The sequence below is a fragment of the Lactuca serriola genome, chromosome 3, assembly GCF_051521515.1.
Source record: "Lactuca serriola cultivar US96UC23 chromosome 3, Lser_US96UC23_V15, whole genome shotgun sequence".
NCBI classification, from domain to species: Eukaryota; Viridiplantae; Streptophyta; class Magnoliopsida; order Asterales; family Asteraceae; genus Lactuca; species Lactuca serriola.
Window position 1 is genome coordinate 145400734 of NC_136410.1, and position 8479 is coordinate 145409212.

The window sequence follows — 8479 nt, forward strand, 5'->3', positions numbered from 1 at the left end:
GGTTTGCTGGATAGCTTAGAACTTCCGCTGATACTTCCAAACACTTATTCCATGAGTTTACTAGGCTAAAACTCCTTAAAATGGACTTTAACAAGGCTATAACTCATTAGATGTGAGGTTGACATTCAGTCGAGTTCACTGACTGAGCTTTCAAAGCAAAAAATTTCGGGTTGTCACATAGGAACATTAGGGTGGTCACTCGCTACAAGGACAAAGAATATGTCCTCGACAAGGAGCTTAAGGAAATCGATGAGTCTGCTGCTACTCCTCAGGAGATTGCTGATTTCAGGGCACATGAGAAAGATGCCTCCAAGGTAGCTTGTATCATGCTTGTCACCATGTCTCTTGAACTCCAAAAGTCCTATGAGGACTTCTACCCTTTTGAGATGCACCAGGACCTGATGGAAAGATACCATCAGAGTGCTCGTCAAGAGCGGTATGAAAACATCTGCTCCATGCATGATTACAACAAAGATTAAGGATGGTCAACCCATCACAGGCCACTTGCCGAAAGTGCAAAGGGTTGTGGACCGTCTACTCAAATTGAATGTGAAATTTGATGAGGAGCTGGCTATAGATATATTCTACACTCCTTACCTCCATGTTATTATTAGTTCCTCATAACTTATCAGATGAACAGGGAGGAGGTCACTGTAAGCAAGCTTCTAGGCCTTTTAAGGACTGCTGAATGTGGTCTCAAAGGTAAATATGCTGTAACCACTCCTACTGTTAATGCCCCTATTCTGGAAATTTGGCAAGGTAAGGAGAAGAAGAGGAAGGCTCCTTCTAAAAGCCGCAAGGGAAAGTCTCTTGATGCATCCTCTTCAAGTGTAACCAAAGGAAGTTCTGCTACTCCCTCGACCATCCCAAAACAAGCAGAGTGTTTCTATTGCCTTGAAAAGGGGCACTGGAAGTGAAGCTGCCCCAAGTACTTGCAGGATGTCAAGGATGGGAAGGTTAAACCCACCGATGCAGGTACTTATACTATTCTATCTAAAAACTCATCACATACTAACTCTTGGGTGATTGACACAGGTTGTGGATATCACATTTGTTCTGATGTGACAGGCCTGAAAAGAAGTAAGGATGTGGAGCATGGGAAGATAAACTTGATCATGGGGAATAGGAAGGTTTCACCTGTCACCAAGATTGGAGTTTACTCTTTATTGCTTAGTAGTGGGTTTGAAATAGATTTGAATAATTGTTGCTACTCATCTAATATGGCGAGAAATATTATTTCCTTTGATGGTTTGTACAAACAAGGTTTCACATTTTCGTTTGATAATAAAATTGTTGCAATAAATGCTTATTATAATGGTGTTTTTTATTTTAGAGCATTACCTTGTAATGGTGTATATGAAACTGTGATGGTTGTAGACAACATAGGAAATAATGTGTTGCATATTGATTCTTCTAATGATTTGGATAAGGCATCCTTGTGACATTGTCACCTTGGACATGTCAACTAGAAGCGCATAGGCTAACTCCATAAGGCTGGAGTTTTGGAGTCATTCGACTTAAGGTTGGATGACACTTGCAAGTCTTGTTTGCTTGGAAAAATGACTTAGTCACCCTTCACTGGTTCTTGTGAAAGGGGTGAGGGTTTATTGGATCTCATTCACACCAATGTGTGTGGGCACTTCAAAACTGCCACTAGGGATTCTAACCGCTTCTATGTGACTTTTATTGATGATTACCGCAGATATGGCTATATCTACTTAATTAAGCATAAGTCAGAAACCTTTGAGAGATTCAAAGATTTTAAACAGGAAGTGGAGAATCAGCTGGGCAGGAAGATAAAGATGCTCCGATCCGATCGGGGTGGTTAGTATCTTAGTATCGAATTCCTAGACTATCTTAAGGAGTGTGGAATTGTTTTGCAGTTGACGCCACCTAGGACACCACAACATAATGGTGTGGTTAAGAGGCACAATCGAACTTTGTTAGACATGATTCGTTCCATGATGAGTCGAGTTTCGTTACCAATCTCATTATGGGGGTATACCTTGGAGACTGCCACCCATATCCTTAATCGACTCCCAACTAAAAAAGTTGTCAAAGCACCTCACAAGATGTAGACAAGGAAGGTTCCCTCATTAGCACACATCAAGGTTTGGGGTTGCGAGGCTTTCGTGAGGTGCGACTCGTGACAAGCTCGAACCTTGGAGTGAGCAGTGTATTTTCATCGGCTACCCACAAAAGTCCTTTGGTTATCTCCTCTATAGACCGATTGACAATGTTTTCTTCTTTGCGAGGAGAGGGGTTTTCCGAGAGAGGGAACTTGTATTCCAAGGGGCTAGTGGGAGGCAAATTGAGCTTGAAGAGATTCAAGAGTCAAGAGGTGAAGTAACCTCAAACACTAGCGATCAACCTGAGGAGGAAACTCCTGTTAAGCCGGTTGATGAGTCTGCACGTCTCAGGCGTTCCAGTAGAGTTACAGTTCTACTTGACTTTTATGGTTTCCATATTACTGCAAAAGGTGATACATAGCACACTGGTAAATATGGACAAACCTAACAACTACAAGGAAGCCATGGCAGGCCCCGGGTCTTCTAAATGGAAAGAGATGATGGACAGCGAGATTCAGTCCATGTATGACAATCAAGTTAGGAACTTGGTTGACAATGTACTGGGTCGTAATACAGTCGGGTGCAAAATTGATCTTCAAGAAGAAGACCGACATGGATGGAAAGGTACACACTTATAAGGCACGACAGGTTGCAAAGGGCTTGACTCAAACTCCTGGAGTTGACTATGACGAGACCTTCTTACTAGTAGTGAAGATTAAGTCTATTAGGGTTATGCTAGCCATTCCTACATTTCATGACTATGAAATATGGCAAATGGATGTCAAAACTGCTTTCCTTAATGGGAAGTTGGCTGAGGATGTCACAACTAGGAATTTTGATGCCTTGTAAACTTTGAACAATGATAACAAATGTGAACCAACAATGTGAAAACACGTAAGATGCTTATTCAATAACAACAAAATTTCAATCAAACACTTCATACAAGCACTGCAAATAGTCAACAAATAATTGGAAACCCTAGAAATCCTTGTTTAAGTCCATTTTGGACTAGGATTTCCTTATTGGGCCCAATGGACCAATAAGCTTCCAATTGGACTATCTTGAACCTAGAACTCTCAAATGGGCCCTAATTGGACCCATATACATGAAACTTAACATTTTTGGGCCTTATGAACCCAAAATAAACTAAATTCACTTTAATGAGTCTTATTGGACCAAAACAAATTTATATTAGCCCTAATAGGCCAAAAAAATCATTCCTAGATTTATTTGAGCCAAAAATTCACCTAAATGGATTATAATAAGTGCTTAAGCATTAAGGGCCCAAATCTTTTTTCTTCCCTCTCTATTCTCGGCCCAAGCCCAACCCAAAAGGAGGTGTTGACTTTTGATGCCACCTCACAATTGTTCATGGGATAACCATGCATTTTTCTCATGTTCCCATGCATAGTCACCTCACTCACTCTCAGCCGAACACAACACACACACTCACAAAAATTCACTCCATTCTCTCTATGTCTTCAAGAACATCTTCTCACTTCTTCTTCAAAACTTTCGAGATCTAGAAGGCTTTCAAGGATATTCTCCACAAAAACTCATCATCTAAGGTATGATATTAGTTAGATCCATAATCTAGCTACTTCTTTTCATCAAAAATCATCTCTTAGTGCATTCAAGTTCATGAGCTTGCATCTTAGAACCCACTAAGTTCGAGATCCATCCAAGAAACTTGCTAGGGCCGAAAATAGCACCAAACTTCTCCAAATCTTCTTTAAAACCGATCCACAACTCAAGGTGAGTTTCATACCCCTTCTTTTCGGTTTTTATGAGTTTTTATGGGGGAGAATACAAGTAAATGTGTAGATTTATGTGTAAATGTATGCTATGTGTGATTTGATGCATGTATGTGTGTGATATCATGTGTTTGTGATGAATATGTTATCCAAAAAGTGTGTAAAAACCGAGATCTAAAACATGAGGAAGGAAATAAACATAACTTAAACTATTTTACACTAATCAAGTCAATAAAAATAGTTTATATGGTTAGGATGAACATACTTGAACATAAAACCCATTTTTGGGCTTAAATTGTCAAAAATACAAAACTTAGGGTCCAAACCGACAAATTATAGTTTCTGGAGGGTCAAAAGGGTCCAAACAGTTTCTATAATAATTTTTCTGAACAACAACATTTTTGAGGGACTTAAAATGTAAATTTTGAACTTAATGGGCTAAATTTGGGCTTTTCGGCCCAATAAGCCTCAAAATGCGAGATTTCTAAGTTTGAGGGGCTGAAAAAGCAATTTTCTGTAAAACAGGGGATTTGAAGTGTGTTAAAACTATTTCAAAGGTCAAAAATGCTTTTCAAATTCAAAAAGGATCAAAAATGTAAAAATTTTCTATTTCTGGCCAAAACTGTAAAAGTTGCGAAACCGGGGGTTTTAACCGAGAAAACATCATTCTGGAAGGACTAAAGTTGTTTACAACATAAATTTGGGCTAAAAATGTCTTTTCAACAAGTTTATGATACAAAGTGTCAAAATAATGTTTTAAGGACTAAAATGAAATTCTTTTATATAAAGGACTAAAAGTGTTCTTTTTATAAAAGAAAGGTTGTGAAAAGGTAAAAATCTTACTTTTAAACAAATTAATTCATTAACACAAAATACAAGATCCACCACTACCGACGAAACGTAAAAACAAATACACTCTCAACAACCAATATCGTTACAAAACGAATTGATTCGGTCTCGAATCAATAACAAAACAAAAATCAATAAACCATAGTATTTCAATAAACACGCGATAACTATGAGGAGTCAACATTCAAACTTTGGGCTTGAAAGTTTCAAATCGTGCTTGTTGGGCCTTGCTAGCCCAATAACATGATCTTTGGAATCGAAGGGAACGCGCTTACATGTTAATGGGCCTTCTATGACCCAATTTCATGTAAAAGGACTTTCAATAGCTCTATTGTGCTATTGGGCCCTAATGGTCCATTAGTACTGCTAGTGAGGTCGAGAAGTCAAATGCGAGTCGGGCCAAGTGCCTTTCGCATTCCCGATAGCCTTGAATAACTTATGGAAATAAAGGGGGATTCGTACCCTCCTTTCTCCTCGGTTGACCGGCTTATGAGAATTCGAATAATCAGATTCGTGGCGTTAATCAAGAGAAGTCAGGGTGGTTGGATTATGTGAGTAGTACGGACGACGCCTTAAGGATCGTTCGTAATTTGCAGTTATAAACTAGTCATTTTCATTAATGCGTGATTGTAACAACTCACAAACCTTAATTAATCCAACGTCACCTGGGTAATCAAAAACAATCGTCGTATCGGTATAAGAATAAACAAGTCATGTAATTTACGTATTGGGAAAACATCGGGTTTTCCCAGGGGGTTCAACATTTTCACCTATGTGACGTATACAAAGTTCAACAATTATACATGTTTTCAAAATCAACAAGCATATTTACAGATCTTCACACTTTTTATAAACAAATACTCTTTTCAGAAAATATCGGATTTTCTGGGTTTTCAAACTTCACAAAAATCATTTTTCCATAACATTACTTATGAACTCACCAACATTTCATATGTTGACGTTTTTGAAAATAACATGTATTCTCAGGTAACAGGTAAGCCGAAGAATAAGTACCAAGTTATGTCATGGTGTTTTGCTTAGATTTCCTATCGAACGGTTTATGTTATGAAATTGTAATGACTAAAACAATGTAATAGATGTAAACAATATCCGTTGTATTATTTCAATGCATGGTGATGAATGATGTTATGATTCATCTATAATCATGCTGAGATAGATGAGATGAGTCGATTACCATATGCTTCCGATGTTGGCTCATTCATGTATGGTATGACTTGTACTCACCCTGATGTGGCCTTTGCTTTGTGCATGGTCAGCAAATATCAAGGGAATCCTGGAAAAGGCTCACTGGACTACGGTGAAAAACATTCTCAAGTACCTGTCGAGGACTAAAGACTGGGTCCTTACACTTGGTGGGAGTGATGACTTGAGAGTAGTGGGGTACAGTGACGCCAACTTTCAAACCGACAAAGTTAATTTCCTCTCTCAGTCAGGTTGGGTGTTTACCCTGAATGGAGGAGAAATTGCTTGGAAAAGTTCCAAGCAGGAGACTGTAGCTGATTCAATGTGCGAATCAGAGTAAATAGTAGCAAGAGAAGCGACAAAGGAGGCGATATGGCTGAAAAACTTCATTGGAGATCTTGGAGTTGTAACAGCCATAAAGGAGCCTATGGAGATTTTCTATGACAACGATAGTGCACTTGTCTTAGCCAGAGAACCAAGGGATCATGGCAAGTCTAGAGACATCGACATGAAATATCACTTCATAAGACACAAGATAGAAGAAGGAATCATCATGGCAAAGAGGGTATCATCAGATGAGAACTCGGCAGATCCCCTTACGAAGGGACTTATGTTACAGGCCCGGTTAGAACTAAATTGATGTGTTCGATTAAGTTCTATGTCAAATGAATCAAAAATCGGGAAACAAACTGCTGGAAAATAAGATTGACTGTGTTCCATGTGTTTGTCCGGCTGATATCTTGAGAACAGAGGATTCTATGATCAATTATCTAAAATGGTGCGTCTAAGTTCGACCAAGGTACTTAAGAGCCACGATTTCTAGTCGGATCTTGAAGTTATACTTACAACTATAATTATCAAACTTATCGAAGTGGGAGACTGTTGGATATGGTGTCTAAGTCCATAACTATATTTGGTATGTACTTGACCTAAGAGTAGCTTGGTCCATTTGGGTTGCACTTCATCGAGACAATTTGAAGGATGGACTTTTGAGAAGAGGATAATTATGATTTATTAATATATTATTACTTCTAATGTATCAATATGAAATCATATTATTTAATTAGTATTGATCAAGAATTAATTTGGAATTAATTTTGTGATCAAAAGAGACTAATTAAATATAAGGGGTTGATTTGGTAAATCATTCATTCTTATAAAGTGGGCTAATGATCCATAGTTCTTTATGTTGGGCTAAACCCATGTGGTGACCTATGGATACTCCATGGAGGTTTTAACCTATGGAGCATGAGGGATATGGAAGGTCATTAGGGTTTACATGGTGTAACCCTAGTTTGCTACACTATATAAGAGACCCTAAGGCTACAAAAATTGTCACCTAAGTGCTCTTAGAAGAGTGCTAGCCAATTTTGTGAAGCAAGTAATTCTTTCTCTAGTTCTTCCATTTGTCGGTGGTGATTTGTGGTTCCATTTAAGGCAATCACACTATTGATGCTAGGCTCTTAAAGCTTCAAGGATTTCAACTACACTAAAAGGTATTTTTTCTAACTAAAATTTTGTAGTATAGTTACTCCATTGTATGCTAGTTAGGATGATTGTAACGATCGACTTTTGAGGTATTAATTATTTAATTTTCTTAAATTATAGTTGGGCCAAGTGTGGATAAATGGAGTATTGGATTGGACTTATGCACTTGGACCAAAGACTATGGGTCACCCAGAAGACGTATGTGTTGGATTACGTGTCTAAGCCCATAACTATAATTGGCATGTACTTGAATTGATAGCAGCACAGTCTTTTTGGGTTGCCCTCAAACCTAGCAACCGGACAAGGAAATTATGAAAGGAGAGATATTAATTTATTAATAGATTAATAAATTAATATAAATGAATTTATTAATATGTTAAAAGATTAATATATTAATAAGAAATCATTTTGTTTAATTAATTGTTATCCAGAAATTAATTAGAATTAATTTTGGGGTTAAAAGAATTAATTATAGAGTGTAGGGACTAGTTTGCAATTATCTAATACTTGAGTGGAAGGCTCTAGAACCCCCTTGGATAAGGGTGGACGAAATCTTTAGGGGAAACCCTAATAATTTCGTCCATAGGGGCTTGGATAAGGCCCTTGGGTTTGCTTAGGCCCTAAGCAAAGGATAACTAGGGTTTCCCCTAAACCCTAGATCCCTCAGCTATATAAGGAGCCTCCTGGTTCATATTTTGGTCACTCTTTCTTTTGAAGAAACCCTAAGGGCCGAAATTTTGCATACTACCTCTCCCCTCTCTCTTCTACTTTCCTTCTGGCTAGTTTGGGTGTGATTCCATTAGAGGCATTACACTTGTGGTGCTAAGCTTTCAAGAAGATCAAGATCAAGATCAAGGGAAATATCAATTGTTTACTATAACAATTGAAAGGTATGTAATTACTAAACCCTAGTTTGTTAATTTTGAAATTAGCCTCTCTCCTCTAGGGTTCTTGTTTTGCAATCCAAGTTGTATGTTCAATAGTTAAAACATAGATCCAAAGTAGGTTGCATGTGAACTTAGGAATTGTTTTCTAGTTTATTTGTTTGACCTAAAACCCATCCGTGGTATCAGAGCCTTTTTTGTTTTAAATTGAATTGTTATAATTGTTGAATTG